The sequence below is a fragment of the Coenobita brevimanus genome, chromosome 31 (assembly GCF_032717465.1).
Source record: "Coenobita brevimanus isolate Jiangsu-jjx chromosome 31, ASM3271746v2, whole genome shotgun sequence".
Taxonomy (NCBI): domain Eukaryota; kingdom Metazoa; phylum Arthropoda; class Malacostraca; order Decapoda; family Coenobitidae; genus Coenobita; species Coenobita brevimanus.
This window is the reverse complement of record NC_136984.1, coordinates 3,628,550-3,651,510: the sequence shown is the minus strand read 5'-3', so window position 1 is coordinate 3,651,510 and position 22,961 is coordinate 3,628,550. Positions and strand designations below refer to the sequence as shown.

General features: G+C 44.5%; 1 pseudogene; it reads right to left on the bottom strand.

Annotated features, from left to right (window-relative positions):
* Positions 1-22,961, bottom strand: part of LOC145395468 (DNA polymerase delta catalytic subunit-like) — a 133,476-nt pseudogene that overhangs the window by 65,747 nt on the left and 44,768 nt on the right.

The following is a 22,961-nucleotide window of genomic DNA, read 5'->3' as shown; positions in this document are numbered from 1 at the left end:
GAACAATTATACCTGATTTCCAGTCCTCTGGAACCCTTCCCTCTTCCCAAGCCAAGCTACACAACTTCCATATCCACGCCACAACAATCTCACCCCCATACCTCAGCATTTCACCACACACTCCATCAATACCTGGAGCCTATCCCATCTTGATCTTCTTCATTGCTTCCACTACTTTTGCCTTGCTGATCTCTTCCTCCCTCCTCTCATCTCTTCTTTTCCCAGCCATTCCCCAACCACTTATTCTCGCACTGCTGTCACTCTCTACATTCAACAAATCCTCAAAGTGCTCCTTCCATCTCCTCAATTTCTCTCTCTTCTCCACCAACAAAATATTATTCCTATCTTTCACTCCCCTACTATTTCCCCTTTCACACTGCCTTACTTTCTCTACATCCTTCCAAAACAATTTCTTACTCTCCCTCCATTTCACACTCAGATTCCTCCCAAACTATTCATCCACTTTCTTCTTACTCTCCTTCACCAGTCCTTTCACCTCCCTTCTCCTGCTCACATATACCTCTCTCTTCTCTCTCTCATCTTCTCCCCTACCTATACTCGCTAACTATTCGCTATATGCCTTCTTCTTTTGTTCCACAGCTCGTTTCACCTCGTCATTCCACCATACTGTCCCTTGCACACCCCTGCATCTCCTCACTCCACAAACCACCTCACACGCTGGCCTACCTCTTCCGTGTATATCTTACATACGTCTTCCACCCCTTCCATCTGCTCTAGCTCATACCTTCCCAATATTTCTTCCACTATGCTCTTATACTCTGCCATTTTCTCACTATCTTGCAAATTCTCCACTCTTCTCACAGGAGCTGTTTACTCCTGTCTTCCCTTTCGTCTCTACAACATTTTCTTTGCAGTTTTAGCTTGGCCATCACTAAGTGATGGTCCAAGACTCCATTCCCCCTCCCTCTCCACACTCTTGCATCCAACACTTGTCTTCTCATTCGCTCATCCACACACACGTAGTCTATCATTGCCTTTCGTTCAACAAGTTCACCATCTATCCTCCTCATTACTCTCCATGTATACCTGTGGATCATCTTATGCCGAAAGTAGGTGTTGGCTATTGCCAACCCCCTACCAGCACAGATGTCCACCAAAGCACTACCATACGCTCCTAGTTAATCTCTCACTCCCCATCCTCTCCACATGGCCAAACCAAGTCAGTGTATTTCTCCTAACGCTTTCTATCACATCCACTTGCACATCACAAAGCTCCTTCACTTACTCATTTGTCAATCTGCCTCTACATGTAACTCCACATGCACCTTACTCACATTTTGTACACTCTCCAAGTTAATCTCCCACTCTCCATCCTCTCCACATGGCCAAACCAATTCAACGTATTTCTCCTAACACTATCTATCACATCCACGTGCACACCACAAGGCTCTTTCACTTACTCATTTGTCAGTCTGCCTCTCCATGTAACTCCACACGCACCTCACTCACATACACACTCCTAGTTGGTCTCTTACTCTCTATCCTCTCTACATGGCCAAACCACCTCATTGTATTTCTATCACATCCACACCACTAACAAACAGTAGCATATTCTCATCCCAGCTCCTGTGCCTGGTGTGGCTCAGGAAACAGTGTGGTGAAACATAAATCCTCACCCAACCTAACATGTCTCTATAATCACTCTTCCTACTAAAAACAAGTCAACATACACTAACTTTAGTTCCTGCATGTCACTGTAATCACTCTTACTACTAACAAACGTCAACATATCCTCACCCTAACTCCTGTGCCTTGTGTGGTCCAGGAAGCAGTGTGGTGTAACATAGGTTGTGTGCGATCATAATGCTGGGGTACAGGGAAGAGAAGTCCAGTGTGGCGATGGGCAGATCATAGTGGCCCTTCACAGGCTCTAACACAGTGGCACCATCGTATTCGTCCTCACTATCATCCTTGTGTACTGGCAGAACCAAGTCTTGCTTTACTGCCTGGTGAATGGGGAATGGATGCTATGATAATTAGTTTCATGTGGAGAGGATGGAGAGTGAGAGACATTTTTTATGTGTCCGAATCTGGGCATAGGCTTCAAAGCCCATTAGCAAGGCTCAGTAGTCCTCTTACGTCCATACACCTCCACACGTCACTACTTCTGCTCTAACACCCACCGTCCATACTGAATACATGTTAGAGCTGTCTCATACGGGACTGGTGTATCGGTATTAGCGGCAGTATTTTTACGACATGTCACCGGGTCATCTTGTAGATCAGTCAAGTCTGCTTTAATGAGGTTCAAATCCTTAAACTGTTCCCTGCCCCAGCTTGGACTGGAACCTGGGTCCAATAGGACTGCAGGCCAATTCTCTACTGATTTGGCCACTGTCTCCCCCAACTACTAGAAGTACTAGGTGTGTATGTGAGTGAGGTGGAGAGGGGGAGAGGGAGGGCAGGACTGAGGATGAGATGGAGGGATGCGGTAGAGAGGTATATGAGAGAGGGGGTGTAGGCTGGAGGAAGGACAGTGATATGACAGGGGACAGGGTGACATAGAGGAGATCTGTCTGTGGCCAACCGTTACGGGATTAAGGCGTCTGGCTATAAATAGATAGACAGAGTTCCGGTAAACATGAATAAATGAATGGATAGGCAATATAAGAAGATAAGAGAGAATAAGGTAGGATAGAAGAGCCTCAAAAGTCAGTTGCAGATTATCTCCTTCAAAGTACGTTTCGTTTCTTTTCATTTCGTTTTCGAAGGCTGCAACATGCTTGCGTGTGTCAGCCTTGGTCACCTGATGGTGGCTCTTCATGCTGCTCGACCAAAAAAGTATGGCACACCTGAGGATTGATGGCTGTGAAAATGAGCGAGTTTTGCAAACACACATGAATCTAGTAACATCCTGCCTCAAAAAGTATACAACATCCAGTATGTGATTACACTGGTCTACAGTCAAATTGCTTCTAAACTGAAATCAGTCGTACATGACTAATTCTGGGTCGCTGAAAACGGTACTGATACTATAAAAATCTTGATTGGCTCTAGTTTTCAAGATATCACAGAACATAATAAATAGCTGGAATATTTAGTCGAGCTATAAGGACTACGAGAGAACGAGCACAATTTGAAACAAGAATGTGTGATCTAAATAACATAATCAAAAGACAATCTATGATACTGAATCACCTATAAAATCACTTAAGTCACATACAAAATCACTTTAATCACCTATAAACAAGTCACTAATCACTAATAAAAACGGGTGTTCTGTTATTGCAGGATTGGTGGAAATGCCTCGTAATTGTGTGAACAATGTCGACAACTTCTATGTTTGTGGTGAGGTTACTTTTGTTTCACAAAAGCGCAGAATAACCGCGATGATCAAGAGGCCTGCCACCTCTATTTTGGCTGCAAAATCGGCAATCAGAATAAGACCTGGGCCCCGCACATATGCTGCAGCACTTGTGCAACAAACCTCTGTCAGTGGCTGAATGGGAAGAAGAAATCCATGCCGTTCGCAGTGCCGATGGTCTGGAGGGAACCGACAGATCACATAAGCAACTGTCACTTCCGCATGGTGCCTCCACTTGCAGGTGTGTCAAGGAAAAAGAAGTGGACTGTGTAGTATTCCAACATTCCATCTGCCATATGACTGGTATCCCATGGAGAAGCACTGCCAGTTCCTGTGGCTCCAGAAGTGTTCACACTGGAGTCAGATGAGCAAGAGGAAGATGTTGAAAGCTCCATTCTTGAGCATCCCACATCATATGACCCAGATTTTCCGTCGTAAGTTCCTATTGAGCCACAGCTCATAATGCAGGCCAGACTCAACTATCTTGTCAGAGATTTAGAATTGCCTAAGAATAAGGCAGAGTCACTTGGGTCGAGGCTACAGCAGTGGAATCTACTGGTGAGTGATGTTCGGATTTCCACGTTTCGTGACCGCCAAAGAGACCTCGATCGATTCTTCTTTATGGAAAGATATCGTGTGGCCTGCAAGGACATTAATGGATTGATGATGGCTCTCAACATTACTTATGAGTCTTCTGAGTGAAGGCTGTTCATCGATTCATCAAAGACCAGCTTCAAAGCCGTTTTGCTACATAATGGCAACACAATGCCTTCAATTCCAGTTGGCCATGCAGCACATACGAAGTACGACATACATGGAGCAACTCCTGAGATGTATATGACTCACGTCAGTGGAAGCTCTGTGGCAATTTGAAGGTTGTTGTTCTCTTGCTAGGTCTACAGGCTGGATACACCAAGTACTGCTGCTTTCTCTGTGAATGGGATAGCCGAGCAAGAGATTCGCACTACATCAAGCGAGACTGGCCGCTTCGACAGTGGTTGGAACCATGGCAGAAAAATGTTCAGCATCCCCAACTCGTTGACTAGGGAAAGATTCTCTTGCCGCCCTTACACATCAAGCTGGGCCTGATGAAGAAATTTGTTAAAGCAATGGACAAGACTAAGCCAGCCTTCAAGTACCTCCTCGTAAAGTTCCCGAGGCTAAGTGAAGTGAAAATAAAAGAAGGGGTGTCTGTTGGCACGCAAATTCGTGAACTTGTCAGAAATGATGAGTTCCACCATGATCTATGAGGCAAGGAGGAGTTGGCATGGAAGGCTTTCGAAAGAGTTGCAACAAACTTTCTTGGGAACAAGAAGGCGGACGACAAAAGAAACTGGTGGAAAACCTGCTTGAGACGTACAGAAGCCTAGGCTAAACATGTCGCTGAAAATACATTTTCTACATTCTCATCTGGATCTTCTACCGAACTGTAGAGCATTGAGTAACGTGCATGGTGAGCGGTTCCACCAGGATATTGCAACAATGGAGAAGCGATATCAGGGCAAGTGGAATCCATCAATGCTAGCAGACTAATGCTGGACAGTGACAAGGGATTCTTCACTCGAACGCTTCAAGAGGCAAGAGAAGAAACGTCGAACAGACGATGAATGAACGTGAACAACCGTGTGACTTGCACAATTAGCGTCCACAGCATCATGCTGAATTTGTGTTTTAGCGCACATTCTGTCTGTATTATTCAGTCTTATTGTGATATGAAATATACATACACTGACTTACTGCGTATCTGCTAAATACGAAAATATCCGGAAACCAGGAGTCATATCTGAATTCAGCACGTCGAAATCTATCAGAAACAGTACATTTCATCTCTGAAGCAGTCAGAATAGTAGATCAGTGTTATATATGCCATTTCGAGTCCTAGGACTATCTGCACTTATAGTTACAGGTTGACCCATATACCGCAATAATTCGTCTTTGTTTGAGAATGATACGTGGGGTAAGATGGCTGATACTTTTTTGGTTGACTCGTTCATTTTGTTTTGTTTATAAAGGCTCCAACCTGCTTGCATGCATCAGCCTTGGTCACTTAATAGCAGCTCTCCATGTTGCTCGATCTCTGGCAGCCTCCCTATTCAGGCCCTTATACCTGGGAGTCACGTTCTATAACCTCGTCCCAGGTCTTGTTTGATCTGCCTCTCACAACCCTACCCCTGTTGTTCACACTTCTCACTTTCTGCACCCAGCTCTCATCCTCCATCCTTTCCACATCCCTAAACCATCTCAATCTACCCCTCCTTATCACAACACCAATACATTCTAGTCCCATCCTTCCTCTCAGTTCTTTCATTGTAAACCTTGCCCTTCCCAGGCCTCGGATTCATGGTCACATTACACATCCAACATTGTCACTATATATGAAAATATTAAAGCAGAGCTCATTCTCCTGACCTCTTTTCCCACCTTAGGATGGGGTAAGGTAGGGTACAAAAAGCAAAGATGGAGGAAGCGTGATAGACAGAGCAAGAACTATCCACAGCATGCCCAGTGAAACATTTATTCACTCACCATCCAAAGCACTGAAATTCTAACTGTATCTCAATGCCTAATCGTTTACACATAGTTCTGAGGGGTAAAATGATGGTTACTGAGAGAGAGGGTGACTCCCAGTGTGATGTTACAGTGAATGATGAGAGACTGGAATTGGTGAGAGAGTTCAAATACGTGGGTACAGTGTTAGAAAAGAGAGGAAAACGTGCAAAAGAAGCGGACAGTAGAGTGAAACAAGGAAGGAAAATAGCTGGTACAATGAAGGCTTTGATAAGAATTAAGGCTTGAATGTTGCAGCTACGCAGGGCTTACATGAAGGAGTGTTAGTGCCAACTTTAACATGCGGATGTGAGACTATGGTGTAGCATGAAAATGAAAACTCAGGAGTAAGAACAGTAGAGATGGGACTGCTGAGGAATGTATGTGGAGTACAGAGAGTGGATAGGATACGGAATGATGTTATTCGTGAAAGATGTGGAGTGAGGCAGTCTGTAGACACCAGAACTGAAGAGCGTGTATTGAGATGGTTTGGTCATGTGGAGAGAATTAATGACTAGAGTGCTGTGAAAGGTATACCTGAGCGAATCTGAAGGAAGGAGGAGGCGAGACAGGCTTAAAAAGAAGGTGGAGGGATATGGTGGATGAGTGTGTGAGGAAGAGAGGTATTGAAGTTGGTAAGGCTAAGAGACTGACAAGAGACCGAGCTGGCTGGATGAATTTTGTGCAGAGAATCGTATAACCAGTGATTTAGCACCCCTTTTTGTGACAGCTTACGAATTGGCGCTATCAGATAAGTAAATATGAAGCTACAGAAAGTGGTGAATTTTTTTTTGGTTTATCTGATGAAGCCAGGATTCCTTGGGCTTGAATGATGAGTGAATGGAAGCGTGGCCCACTGAATTAGGCTGAGTTAGGCTTTCTGGACGTTGCTACTCCTCAGCCTGCCTCTGTGTGGGAACGGAGGTCTGGATGATGATGAATGGTGCACTTAAAAATAATAATAATAAAGTAAAACGAATCCAAACCATTACTATTGTATTCCTTTTTACTGTATCGTAGATAATTCATGACATCAACTCCATCTTGTCAGTTTCCTTGCCTGTCCAACCATCACACTTTGCCATCACTCACCTACAGTATCTACCTATACTATAACCCACCTTCCTCAGCAGCAGTGATATAACTTTGATCAGTTGTCCACGTGTCAGGAGGTATGAGAGTGGTACACCGGTGACCCTGGCCATCTCCATGTAGTTAATAATACACATCAGTTTTTCCAACAGACGTAGGGGCACCAGTGCGTTCTTCAGGCAATACTCCGCTAATCTGAGCATGAAGTAAAAAACACACATACTATCAATCAAACAATCATCATCTTGACCTCTCTCTCTCTCTCTCTCTCTCTCTCTCTATCGAAATGCAAGGAAGAAGGACCCAAAGGCCTGAAGCCGGGAAAATTGTTCACTCCAAGAAAAAAACAAAACAAGATAAGAGAAAGCCAAATTCAAGATCTGTTCTTTTCAAGATGCCTGGACACACTGCGTTTGAAAGACTTTAAATCATAGGCAGCAGGAAATTCAGACAGTTCCACCTAAGGATGGGGCGAGGTAGGAATCAGAGAAATATAAAGCATAAAAGCCAAACTGGCCACACAAACTTGCAAGTCTTTGAAATCCTAACTCCCATAACAACATAATTATATAAATGTCGCTGTAAATATCATCAGAATACCTAAATTTCTACCAGGTCCTTCAGACAATATACTGATACAACGTAGTGTAGTCAGAGTTTGGGGTAGCACTAAGGTTTTTTTTTTTAATACATGATAGAAGAACCCAAGGCCAGGGGCCAGCAAAATTATTCCCTCCAAGAAAAAAACAGGAAAATAACGGAGAGCTAAATTCAAGATCCGCTCATTTCGAGATGCCAAGACACACCTCGTCTGAAAGACTGGAGATCATGGGCAGTGGGAAATACAGACAGAGGAAGACGGTTGCAGATGCAAACAACACACGTAAGTTTATTTGTCTTCTTAATAACTTAATAAAAGATGATGCAAGAAAAAAGTTAGGCACACCTGGGGTATGATGGATGTGAAAATGAACGAGTTTTGTAGGACACACGTGAAATTATTAACCTTGTGCCTTTAAAAACACAGCGCCCAGAACACACACACACACACACACACACACACACACACACACACACACACACACAGCGCCCAGAATGTGAACTATTGTGAATTCTGACTCCTAATAATTACCAAGGATAATATATACACTTATAATCACAGGCTGCTTCATATATCACAATGCTTCATCCGTTTCAGAATAAGTGCAGTCCGAGCTTGGTACTTTTTTTCTTGTTATATTTACCTGTGATTCTCATTATTCTTATGATCTCCAGGAAAATATATTCACCTTAAAACAGACTCTAAACTGGCTGGGTAGGATACTGCCTTAATAATCCCCCTGACTACTACAGGAATTCTGTTGACTAAAGTTCTATGCAAAGCTTAACATATCTGTCAGAATTGTATCATTTGTACCATTTAAAAAGGCGCCAACGTGCTTACATGCATCGGCTTCGATCACCTAACGGCTGCTCTCCATGCTGCTTGATCTCTGGCAGCCTCCCTCTTCAGTCCCTCATCCTGAGGTCACACGCTATGACCTCTTCTCAGATATTTTTCAGTCAGCCTCCCACAACCCTACCCTCAACGTTCACACTTCCTACCTACCACACCCACCTTTCATACTCAATTTCTCTCCACATGCTCAATCATCTCATTTTTCCCCTCATCATAAAAACACCTATATACTCCAGTCCCATCCTTCCCCTCAACTCTTCAATCATAAACATAGGTCTCCCAGGCCTCGCACTGAAGGACACATCAAATTAAAAAAATATCAAAATGCAGTCAATAAGCCTGAAATTTATCCACACAAATGAAATCCATGAAAGTGTTCAAATCTCCCTCCTTGCCCCTCACCCACCTTCTGCGTGTCTGGGGGTTGCCATTCTGGAGATCTGATATAACGGAGTGGTGGAAGTCCTCCTTTTGCTCCTGGAGGAAGTGATCCGATACTGCGTTCAGCGTGTACGACCTCAGCTTGTAGTCTCGTACCCAGAACCTGACAGACCAGAACACATGTATACTTCAGTGACTTAAATTTGTTGGTGAGTTTTGTATTTTTGAAGCCTATTTTCTGCTTAATGCCACGTGGACAGGATGGAGAATGGGGAGACTAATGAGGAGAGTATGAGAGTTAGGTGGAGGGAAGGAGAAGGAAGGGGAGACCAAAGGATGAGATGGAGAGACTGAGTGTAGAGGTATATGAGAGAGAGGGGGTTGTGCGCTAGGGTGAGGGCAGTGAAATGGCGGGGAACAGGGCTTATGAAGGCGATTTGTTTGTTGGCCGCCCCTTACGGGATTAAGACGTCTGGCTATAGATAGATAAGTAGATTAATGTCTGAATAAAACCAATACTATGGCTAAATATCCTTCCACTGCATCATATTCTGGTGTTACCTTGGCCTGTATTCTTCTTGGTTAAGGAAGTTCCTTAACACCTTTTCCTAAGAGATTTAGTTTGGTTATTACACTTTACTGTCCATCTGTTACATAAATCCTTCCAGTATCGCCATACTCGCCATCCATAACGTACATAAGGATATTAACTTGGCATATCCAAAAATAAATTACTAGCGAAGAGGTGCTAGGGAGCTCCGTAAGTGACAAATGCCAGGCCTTAATGTTAGAATAAAACAATACTATAGCATCATGGCTAGTAATTTCGTCGGATAAGGACGCTTACCCTAGCATCTCTTAGATTATGCAGGTTTCCTTAATTTTCTGGATATGACTGGTATAATATCCTTGTTGATTCAATATCTCTATCTTCATACGAAAATTTCATTGTTGATAAGACTATATAACAGATTTCTTATTGGTTTTGACGATTGTATTGTAAACAAAATAAGTATCATGTCTGAGGATAAAGATGTTAGGGAGTTTTCTTAACCAATAAGAATCATGGCGGGAGCAGTGTTGCCATACTCCAGTGTTACCTTGTTATGGCTGGGCATTGACGATGGAGAAAGGACAATCTTACACCTAAAGTGAACAGAGTACAGGGATCCCTGAGTCACTGCACACTTGGTTGTAGCAGTTTTTGTTGTCACTGCTGGATGAGAGAGAGAGAGAGAGAGAGAGAGAGAGAGAGAGAGAGAGAGAGAGAGAGAGAGAACTTTGGTATCGCACACCCGAGCTGGTTTCTGTCGACAATGATGGTGCAGAGTGTGTGGTTTCTGATGGCTTTGAGGGATTCCAGGATAAGGTCCTGCTTGTGGAGTTAATCCCAGGTGGTGGAGTCCAATAATTCTCCATCCCCTAGCCTCAGACCTCTACCTCAAGCCCATCTCAGGTCTCTATGTGGTTTGTGTTTCTTCCTGATTGTGCCATCTTCAACACTTTCTCTTGACCTAACCATGCCCATATGTTTCTGATACTTGCCATAACAGTACGTAGGTATTTAGTGGGTATAAAATGTTGTCAGTGAGAAAACTTGGGATTGCATATGGGATGCCCAGCAACAATTACGACAAATCCCAAAGGTTTTGTGCTTTCATTATCGCGTAATTTTATCACGCACGAACCACGGTACCAATTGTGCGTAGTAACTAAGGGATCATTGCATAGGTCAGGGAATTAAGAATGATTTCGCCCCAGAGTGGATAGACAAGGAATGTGGAAAATTTTAAGAATATATGAAGTAAATGGGAGGTTGTTGAATGCCATGAAGAGTATGTATGAGGGTGATAAGGATGCAGTGTGTCTGGACGGTGAAATTAGAAAATTTTCCTATTTGAATGTTGGATTAAAACAGGGATGTGTCATGTCTCCGTGGCTGTTCAGCTTGTATATGGATGGGGTTATAAAAGAGATACTTTACAAGGTAGGGCAGTGGATGCTGGAGCGGCTTTAATGAGAGAGGGCAACGTTTGGAAACTTCCAGTGCTGTTGTTTGCAGATGATGCTGTAGCGTTCAGTGAAGACGACGGGGAACTGTAAGGCTTGGTGAGTGAGTTTGGGAGAGTGTGTAAGAAACGGAATCTAAAGGTGAATTTAGGGAAGAGTAAAGTTGTGGTTCTCGAGAGAAATGAAGTCACTGAATGTACAGTGAGGTTGGATCATGAGGAAATGGAAAATGTGAGTGCATTTAAGTACTTGGGTAGTGTGATGAGTAAGGATGGAAGATTGGAGGATGATGTGCTTGAAAGAGTACAACAGTTGCTGGTTCTTGAAAAGTGATAAGAAATATGGAAGTGAGCATGGAAGTAAAAAGTCGCTGCATAACAGTATTGTGATTCCAACCCTAAAGTATGGAAGTGAGGTTTGTGAAAAGAGTGGAAATGAGTTATATGAGAGGAGTATGTGGAGTTACATGGAGAGACAGACTGGCAAATGAGGAAGCGAAGGAGATTTATGGAGTGGATGTGAAAGAAATCGTTAGGACAAATACATTGAAGTCGTTTGGCCATGTGGAGAGGATGGAGAGTGAGAGACTAATGAGGAAAGTGCATGTGAGTGAAGTGGAGGGGTAGGCTGAGGATGAGGTGGAAGGATGGAGTGGAGAGGAATATGAAAGAGGAGGGTGTATGTTGGGGGAGGGCAGCAAAATGGCGGAAGACAAGGCAATATGGAGGCGATTTGTTTCTGGTCACTACTTACAGAATTAAGGCGTCTGGCAGTGGATAGACAGATGGGTAATCCCAAGTTCATCTAGACTACAGGAAAATTAAAATGCTACAGTTTTGTCTACAAGGTGAGGCATTACTAACCATGAGGAGGTCAAATTGGCAGCGACCTTCAATGTTGATGGATTTGTTCTCCCGGCGACCCATCTGTCGACTCTGCCACACTGAATCCTTCACGTCTGACCTGAGGAAGACAGCAAGATTAACCTTGTACGTAAATACTGCTGTTACTATCACTATTATTATTATACTTGAGAGATAACTTTGTCCATTAATACTGCTGTTACTATCACTACTATTATTATACTTATAGTGATAACTCTGTACATATATACTGCTGATACTGTCATTATTATTATACTTGAGAGAGATAACTTTGTCCATAAATACTGCTGTTGCTAGCACTATTATTATTATACTTGAGAGAGAGAGAGAGAGAGAGAGAGAGAGAGAGACTAACTAAACATTAACAACAAAGAACAACAAAGAACACAAATTTGTCAAACCCTCTAGATATTGTTGATGCATCTGAAACAAGAGAGGGTATGAACACTGAGCATTTAGCATGGTCAGCAAGTAAGGAAGTTTATGAGAGAAGAGAAAGAGGAGAGGAGGAGAGGAGGAGAGGAGAAGAGGAGGAAAGGAGAGAAGGGGCGGGGCGTTGCTTGGGGGGGGGTGGAATGGAGAGGAGAAACGAGGACAGGAGAGAGGAGAGGAGACAAGAGATGAGAGAAGAGACAAGGAGGGGGAAGAAGAGGGGTGGAGGAAAGGAGAGGACAGGAGAGGAGAAAAGAGAGATGAGAGGAAAGGTCAAAAAATCATACATCCTAAAACCTTCCAGTCCTACTTAATGCTCTTGATGCGTCCCAGGTATGCGAAGGTGTTGGACCTCAGGTGTTTGGCGCGGTCCAGCAAGTACGAAGGAAGTCGAAGTTGGTGATGTTGTAGCCTGTGATGATGTCAGGGTCCACAGCACGCAGGAATTTCGCCCAGCTCTACAAATATAAACAATTTAGCAATACTGTATTATGTGGAGAGGATGGAGGATGACAACTTGGAGAGGAAGGTGAGCAAAGTCAATGTTGGGGGTAGGGATAGGCAAACTGAAAAAGACTTGAGGTGAGATCATGGAGTGTGACCTCAGGGATAAGGAACTGAATACGGAGGCTGCCAGAGATCGAGCAGCATGAAGAACCGCCATTAGGTGACCGAGGCTGACGCAAGCAAGTTGGAGCCTTTATAAATGAGACCCCCTCCCCCCAAAGAAAATCTTTCACTCCCCACTATTAAAAATCAACAGTATTATCTTTATCCGGTAGCGACCATCATCCACTCACTTGATGTAATGCTGCCTACTTCTTCCTTCACCTTAATCATTCTTTTACTGTGTCTGTCCTCCTCTCTTCCTATTTCTCACCACCATCCTCTCACTTGATGTAATGCTGCCCCTTCTTCCTTCACCTTGATCATTCATTTACTGTGTCTGTCCTCCTCTCTTCCAATTTTTCACCCCCATCCCCTGACTTGATGTAGGGCTGCCCACTTCTTCCTTCATCTTTATCTTTCTTTTTCTGTGACTGCCCTCCTCACTTCCGAGTTGTCACCAGCATCCATTAGCCTGATGAAGTGGTGCCCACTTCTACCTCCACCCTTATCATTGTTTTTCTGTGTCTGCCCTCCTCTCTTGCTACTTCTGCCATCTTTCCTGTCATTTTTATTTCTCTTCTTTCCTTTTCAGGTGGCTTAACATTAAGTGACAACCCTAATGGTTTCCTGTAAGCCAGGAAACCATCAACAAGGCTGGGTGGTAACCATATAACCAACCAATACGTGTTCCTTGCAGTGTCAGTAAATTGGTTGACAGAGGGTTTGTTCCCCTCCCCGTAAAACAACTAACTCAAAGACAAACGGCCGCCCCTTAACTGATTTTGGCGTCTGGCTAGAGAGAGAGAGAGAGAGAGAGAGAGAGAGAGAGAGAGAGTTTTACCTGATTTCCCACAATTATAAATCAGTTTCACATACAAATACTCCATAACACCCAGCCCCATCCTCTTATCTGTGTGAATGACCTATTTTTACTACACTCTAGAAAGTGGTGACCTGTGGCCCTTCATATCATCACATAACACAGCCTGTGTCACATCAACTGTTACTGGTTATTCATGCTTTTCTGTCTTCCTCACATCAAGCACTTCATTCCTCCTATCCCTTCTCACCTCAAGCATATCCTCCCTCCCTGCCTTAAGTATGACCTTTCCGCCTAAGGTGACCCCCCCTCCCACCTCAAGCATAATCCCCTCACCTCCACCATGATCCCCTTACATCAGACACGACCTTCCCATCTTAAGCAAGACCTTTCCATCTCAAGCATACCTCCCACCCTCCTTCCCTCAAGCATGATCTTCCCATCTCGAGCTCTACCTTTCCATCTCAAGCAAGATCTTTCCATCTCAAGCAAGACCATTCTTTCTCAAGCATAACTTCCCACCCTCCCTCTCTCAAGCAAGACCTTTCCATCCCAAGTGTTACCTCCCACCCTCTCTCCCTCCAGGATGACCTTCCCACCTCAAGTATAACCTCCCACCCTCTCTCCCTCAGGGATGACTCCCTTACCTCCAGCATGACCTTCCAACCTCCCTCCCTTGAGCATGAACTCCCAGCCTCCCTCCCTTGAGCATGAACTCCCAACCTCAAGCATAATCTCCCCCCCTCCCGTCCTCATGCATAACCACCCACCCTCCTTCCTCAAGCATAACCTTCCAGCCTCCCTTCCTCAAGCATAACCTTCCACCCTCCCTTCCTCAAGCATAACCTTCCACCCTCCTTCCTCAAGCATAACCTTCCACCCTCCCTTCCTCAAGCATAACCTTCCACCTCAAGCATGACCTCCGTCCCTCCCTTGAGTACAACCTTCTCACTTCAAGCACAACCTCCCCACCTCACGCACAGCCTCCCCACCTCAAGCATAACCTCAACACTCCGAGCATGACCTCCCAACCTCAAGCACGACCTTCCGATTTCAAGTACAACATCCCCATCTCAGTCACAGTTTCTCCATCACAAGCATAACCTCAACACCTCAACCATGACCTCCCCAACCTCAAGCACAACCTCCCCACCTCAAGCATGACCTCCCCACCTGAAGCACAACCTCCCCACCTGAAGCACAGCCTCTCCACCTCAAGCATAACCTCAACACCTCAAGCATAACCTCAACACCTCAAGCACAACCTCCCCACCTTACGTACAAGCTCCCTACTTCACACACGACCTTCCTACTTCAGGCATAACACCAACACCTCAAGCATGACCTCCCCACCTCAAGCACAACCTCCTCACCTCCAGCATATCCATCTCCTGCGTAAATGACATAACCTTGGCGCCAACGATGGGAGCACATTCCTGCAGCGTGAAGATGGTGCTGAAGGAACGGCTCCGACTCCCTGACGCACCACAGTGTTGCCGATCTGGATGACTGGGTCCTTGCTGGCCTCGGGAAACACCCCTACAGACACCACAGCATGGGTTTACATTGAGGGTTTAGCCACCTATGGTTGGGTTAGGTTAGGATGGGTTAGTTTGGTTTGGCCGGGTTGTGTTAGGCTAGGCTTGGTTTTTTTTGGTTTGGTTTGGGTTTGGTTTGGTTTGTTTTGGTTTTGGTTTGGTTTGGTTTGGTTTGGTTTGGTTTTGGTGGGGTTGGTTTGGTTTGGTTGGGCTGGATATGATTAGGTTGGGTTTACCTGGGTCTGGTGTAATTTGGTTTGGTTGGGTTAGCTTATGTTAGATTAGACAGGGTCTAGTTGGGTAAGGTTAAGTTAGAGTGGGCTGAATTACGTAGGTTTATGTTCGGTTAGGTCAGGCTACAGTAGGTTAGGTTATGTAAGCTATGGTTGGGTTACAATAGACTGGATTTGGCTGGGCTTCATATGGCTAGGTTGAACTTAGCACAGTGAGGTTCCATTATATTACATCTGGCTGGGTTCTGTTATATTAGGTTTAGCTAAGCTACATTAAATTGGATTGTGTTATGCTAGCATAGGCTTCTCTGACTACATTTAGGCCATGCTAGGTTATATTATCTCCAGAGGCTCATGTTATGTGGAATTAAATTAGGCTAAACTAGGTATTCATTGAAAAACTTATAAAGTAAAGCGTTTTTTTTTTTTTTTTTTTTAATCCAACACGATTCTGAATCATATTTGTATGTTTTGACTTATGGGGTATGTCAAAATTAATGAAGGCAGAAATCGATACAAATCAGGATATACACCAATCACTCTGTCATAATTATGCAAATAAATCACTTAATAACGTGATGGTTCATTCATATCCTTTTTTCAATATGAATATCAGAACACGTATCATTATGATAACAATAATATTAATAACAATAATAACATCAACCACTAAACATAAATATATCAGTGACAATATCATCCCTTAAACATAAAATAGTATATTAGTGACACCAACCACAAAACATGATTAACAAATACAACTGATGCCATATTCATCTACATCATCATCACCCGGACCTCCTTTCTCACCCTAGGGCAGGGTGTGGAGGAGCAACGTCCAGACAGCCCAAGTTTGCCCAATCCAAGGGACCACGCTTCCACTCGCTAAACATTCAAGCCCCAGGAATCCTGGCTCTATCTGATATGCCAAAAACATTCACTATGTTCTGCAGTTTCACATAAACGTATCCCATAGAGTCAATCCGGACGCTGCCACGTTAAAAGGGGTACCAAATCCCTGATCATGCGCTTCTCCTCACAATATTCATCCTGCTAGCTCGATCTCTTGTCAGTGCCCTAGCCTCACCGACTTCCAAAGCTCTCATCTTCACACTCCCATCCACCATATCTCTCCACCTTCTCACTTAGCCTACCTCCTTACCTCCTCCTTCAACTTCTTCAATTCGGTCAAATAATTTTCACCTCTACTGTTGCAGATCTCACCACATGACCATAACATCTCGGAAAAGTACACTCTTCAAATTCCTGGTGTACAGAAACTTCCCCTCACTCCACATCTTTCATGAATCACATTATTTCGTATCCTATCCACTCTGTACTCCACATAAATTCCTCAACAGTCCCATCTCCCACTGCTCTCACCTTTTTGACTTTTCTTTTCATGCCACACCATAGTCTCACATCCATATGATAAGTTGCTTGGCACTAACACTCCTTCATGTAAGCCTCGTGCAGCTTCAAAACGTTCAAGCCTGTTTTCTTTATCAAGGCTTTCATTGCACTCAGCTACTTTCCTTCCTTGTGTCACTCTAATTTCCACTTCTTTTGCACATTTTTCCTCTGCTTTTCTATCATTATACCCAGTGTTTGAGCTATCTCACCAAAGTGCGGTCAAGTCTCTCTCCATTCACTGCAACATCCACAGTGGGAGTCACCTTCTCTCTCAATAACCATCACTTTTTACCCTTTTCTACATGTACTTTCAAGGCACGATGCTCACAGACATTAGCAAAAACTGCACTAGTCTTCCCAAGTTCATAGCCATTTGGTACAGTATTTGCAAAGCAGTACTGCATCATCAGCATAAAACAAATTTCCGAGATATTCCATCCATCACCACTCATTACAGAAAAGCTATCCACTCTCTCCATTGCTCGTGTTTTTACTTCTCTTGTCACCCGCATCCCATATATTGAACAACCAAGGGGACATCACACAACCTTATGTAGCACTCCCTACACCGATCGTGAACCATTCACTTTCCTTGCTGCCCATTTACCCTTACACATGTTTCTGTACCATCACAAAAACTCTTAATGACACCCTAGCAACTTACCATCTACACTATACATGAGGCAAAACTTTCCACAATTTTCTCTCTACTTTGCACCACGTATGCACTTTCCAGATCCACATAGAATGCACCTCAAGCACCTTTTGCTGCATGGTCATTCTCACAAACCTTCTCCACTATCTGTATTACTGCAAATATTTGACCCACACATCCTCTGCCACTCCTAGAGAGCCACCCTGTTCATCACTCACTACAGGACTTCTGATATCTCTCTTACTTTCTCTATAATAGAGTCTTTTCTTATATACCTTTTCTACCACACTCAATAAAAAGTTATGCCACGAAAATTCTTGCACTCCACTTCGCTCACCTTTCTTTTAGTGCAGGGGTAGAACCACGGCAGCCTTTTCCTCTCTGCTGCCACAGTTTCACTCATCCCATGCCTTCTCACATTTCTCCAACAAGCACTTCTTTCTACTGCTCTCCACTACCTTAATCATCTCCGCATACACCTCCATCAACCCCAGCTGCTTTCCCATTTTTCAGCCTCTTCACAGCGCTCTTCACCTGTCTTCTCCAGTGTCGTTATCAGCACTGCATTTCCTTCTCTGCACACCCCAAACCAATCATGTTTACAGCCCCCTTTTTATCTCTCTATTCCCATTCATCAGGCTTTCAAAAATATTCTTAACATCTGGTCCTTACTTCCATCCCCATGGGTTAATAATCTACCACCTACATCCTTCCACACCTTCTCATTTGTTTCTGTAGTCACTTCTACATTTCCGCACCTCTTTTCCACAATAATTTCCCATTTTCAAGAGTTAGTCTGCATTCATCTTTTTTCTTCCTAGATCATCATTAACTACTCATTCTTTTTCATCTTTTCTGGTGTCTTTACATGCTTGTTCTCTATAATATTTGGTTCTTATTTCAATTGAACCTTCCCTCTCCTGTAACCACACTAGCCATTTCTTGCCTCTTTTCTTCACTGCTCTCTGAACCTACTTCACCCCACCATGCCATACCTTTCTTCTTTGTTGTTACTCTTCCCACAACACCACACACTGATCTTCATCAATCTTTAAATATAAAAAATCCGCATACATAAGTGGCATACTGGTATAATTAATGCTTCAAACACAATTAGCATCTATTTGTCTATGCAGCCATATAAGCCAGATGCCATAATCCCGTAAGGGGTGGCCAAAAACAAATCACCTCCATGTTGCCCCACTGTTCTCTGCTATTTCCCTGCACCCCCCAGTTTCACCTTCTCTCATATACCTGTCTACTTCATCTCATCCTTGGTCTCTCCCTCCTTCTTCCCCTCACTTCCTGCATACCTTCTCTAACCCAACAAGTTACTCCCTTCCGTACGATGGTATCCTTCAGGGTTCTATTTCTTAATACAATATATCCACATGACTTGCATTCAGTTTGGAAAGATTATGAACTTTGGGGGAGCAATATGCAGTTTTTCATTAACCTTTTCATTCTGAAACTGAAACACTCTTGATGTAGCAAGAATTTCTCTGCTGTATGCATACATATATGTATCATTGTGACGGCTCCAACATGCCTGCATGATTCATGCCTTGGTCACCTAATGGCAGCTCTGCCACTTTGCCTTTTTTTTTAATGCTAGGAAGCAGGAGCCAAAGGTCATGAGCCTGCAATAACCGTTCCTTCCAAGAGAAAAACAAAATACATGAGAAAGCCAAATTCAAGATCAGGTCCTTTCAGAGATTTACCTGAACACACTGCGTTTGAAAGACTGGAGATCATAGCTAACAGGAAATACAGAGAGAGGGAGACAGTTCCAGAGTTGACCTGCTGCATAAATTAAGGACTGGGAGTAACAGCTTAACTCTCTGCATTAAGTGAGTTGGACAGAAAAGGGATGAGAGTCTGCTGCTAGACAGGATGCTACACACCCATAGTAATGAGGTGGAGGAATGCAAGGAAGAAAATACAGTTCAAGGAAGGAAGGCAGTGACCAGTGAAGTAGCGACAGTAAAAAGAGATAAAGATGCAACAATTGCAAGCAAAGAGACAGAGGTTGAAGAGGGAGCCAATCAGTAAGAGGAGGAGAGTTAATAAGAATCTGAAAAAGCCTTTGACTCCACCCTATTGACAGCCTCTCCTACTCATTGCTCTCCATATCCATGAGGTTTACTCTGCTCATCTGCTCTTGTCACATGTCTCTTTTTGGTCTGCCTCCAACCCTTCACCTAAAATGTTCACACTTCTCACGTTCCACACACAACTGTCATCCTCAGTTCCACTCAACCACGCTAAAACTCATATCAGATCTACCTCTCCTCATACTTCTACCTGTCCACTCCAGTCTCATCATTCCTGCCAAACCATCTCAATCTGCTCCTCATCATCACAATAACAATACACTCCAGTCTCAGTATCCTCCCTCCCCACACTATCTCAACCTACCCCTCCTCCTTCTTAACACCAATACCTCCAGTTTCCACCCTTCCTCCCAAGCCATCTCAATCTACCGCTCCTTACCACATCATCAATACATTCCATTCTCATCCTTGCTCTCGACTCCTCATTTCTAATCTTATCCCCCCCAGACCTTGCATTCAAGGGAAAGCTCTACATATCCATCTACTCACTGTCATTTCTGTACATTTGAAGCCTGCGAATTTTCCTAACATATATACCCATAGATGGTAATAAAAAGTTGTCCAATACACTGATGGTCTAAGCATAAAACAATAAAATCAGAAAGTACACAATACATTGGTAGTCTAAGGGTTAATAGCAGCTGACTAGACAAACCACACACTGTTGTTTGTTAATGTTGCTGTTCTGGCCCCGGATTCGATATTAATGTAATCCAAGTGGACTGCATGCCTAGAGCCTTGCCCCTTCTTCTGTAGTCCACCACCCCTCCATTCAGGGAGCAGGGAGAAAAGTGAAGGAAGTCTATATAACTAGCATGTTTTACTGACGCCCCTGCATGCACGTGTTCTCTCCAGCACCAGCCACACAATAAAACAAATCAGAAGCATCAAACCACTCACCAGCCTGTTCCAGCAGCCACCAACAAAAACTTGGTTATATTACTGTAAGTGTCCCCTTCAACCCGCCCAGCGTCCCGTCGAAGTATGGGTATGTTGTGAAAACGATTTGCATTGCCCAGATCCCGGTGACGTACCGGTACTTCGTTGCAATTGCAAAGTGCATAAAATTTTCCGAAAATTTTCAAAATTTCGTGTTTGATTTTGGTACATATCCTCACTTGACCTTCTCTACCTGCCATCAGGCAGGGACATGGTGAACCCACGCAGACCGCGCTCGCCCGAGGGCTCGTCCACTCACCCTGTTAGCAATGGTCCTGCTCAGACATGGCTACGAGAGGTCTCTCAGAGGTTGGTAAATTCAAGCCACCCTGGACGCCTTTACAGGCGACAGTGATTCCCCACTGTGGATGACGAGGTTGTTTGATAAAGATTATGTGCAGCCAGGAGGAGGAGGAAGCCACCAGCAGTGATGAAGAAGTCCCGTCCCCCAGGAAGGCGGCAGTACGCTGACTTACCATGCTGCTAGAGAGGGGCAACCCGACCAGAAACCATGTGCAACATCCTGCTTGCCCAGCCCCAACGTGATGTGGAACCCGGAATTCGATGACGAGGATGAGGACGAGGATGAGGACGGAGTGATGGGACATGCTGCCACGATGGTATGGACGTGAGGTATGTGCTCATCGTGGCCCCGAGTGCACACCACGTCGGGACGAGCAGTTATGGGGCCTGAGTATTTTGTTTGGGGAGTTAGGAGGTACCATGGAGGGAGTGGGGAGTGAAAGGGAAAGTGCAGGGAGGAGTATGGAAAGTGAGAGTGAAGTGAGTGAGTCATTGCTCTCCCTAGGTAGTGTGAAGCGGGAAGGGTGTATCACGTGGGCAGATGCGGGTGCGTTCTGTATCACGTGGGGTTGTGATGCAGGGGAAAGGTGGGAAGGAACCACTCCCTAAGCACATGTCTTATGCTCCCCAATATCCCCTAACATGTGGGCGAGCTAGGGTGCGTGAAAAGTCACGTGGTGTTATCATGGAGGGGGAAGGTGGGGAGGAACTTCACTCCCCAGCACGTCTTATGCTCATCTGTGTTTCCCCCACTTCATCCCGACAGCCCTAATGTTCCTCAAGGCCGTGAAGATGAGGGAAAGGGAAAGGTGAAACCAGGAAGAGGGAAGAGGAGTGACAGTGGGGAAGCCCTCCGCACTTCCTTCTACTACCTCCCCACCAGGATCTCCTCCCCACCCAAGACGAAGGTGGTGATGGGGATGATATGAGGACGAGGGATTTGTGGGATGGGGTGGGAGGATGGGAGTGATTTTTCTCCCCTCTTTCACGCCATTCACTGAGCCAGGGCGCTCTGTTTGCATTATCCTGGAATTCACCTGTAATTCCATAGGTTGGATTACATCCACCTGCTTTTAGTGAGGCATTCGTGGAACAGATTGTTTACCAAACCAACCTTTTTACAAGCACCCCAGCACCATGAGAGTGAAAGATTGGGAACAAGGAGTAGGCATTCTATCATATATGATTACCCTGTCTCCTACCTAGAAATGTTCCCTATTTTCCTTCCTCAGATCTCCTTTTTAGTGGGTATTATACGAAAAAACAGAATTAAACTTACTGGACAAAGGGACCCTGTTATGTTTACCCCAATATTTAGGGCAGGTCATGAGCCATAATCAGTTTCAACAAATTCTAAGTCGCCTCCATTTCTGCCAATTAACAAGATCCTGCAATCCCGAACGACACAGATAAGATGAGACGAGGTGGGTTGGTCTTTGATCACCTGAGGTAAACCTTTCGTTCATCCATTTTATCCCTATAGAGACCTCGTCACAGACAGGGAGTCTCATGTTTTGTGGAGAGGTAATATTTCATTTCGACAGTATATACCTAGCAAAAAGGCACCACGTTTTGGGACAAGATCTTTGCTGTGTGACTAACGGGACTGGATGGTGCAAGACCTGATCTTCTGTACACCAGTACACAGACAAGACCATTCTCAAGAAGAATCTGAATATTGGACCATCAGGAGCAGTGGTAAAGACAATGATACGAAGACCACCTTCATCGTCTGGTCACATCCTCTACCTGAACCAACTAATTACACTAGCCCTCTTCTCGCTCATTATCTTCACATACATGAAACGGGAATCTGTGCAACCATGAAGGTGAACCGGCATCACATAGCCAAGGTAGGGCGGAAGCTTATTGGGAATAGAGGTGGTCTTCTTCAAAGCCAAACAACATCCTTGCAACTGTGTGGAACCATAATAGAGAAGTAAGTATCTTGTCAACGGTTCTTTGCCCCTTGATACACCGTACTGATTCCGTTGCTTACTGGAGCGAGAACCAGGCATTAGATTTGGAAACACAGGTCTTCATCATTCCACAGAAATGCCCGCTGCCAAACCACCCACCCCGCCACCCCCCAACCCCACCCCACCAACGGGCCGTCACCACATGCCACCCCAGGAGGACACAACGGTGGGGCTAGTGACCCAGGTCTCGAGGGTCACCGGGACACTACTGTCCTGAGTCCCTTTTCC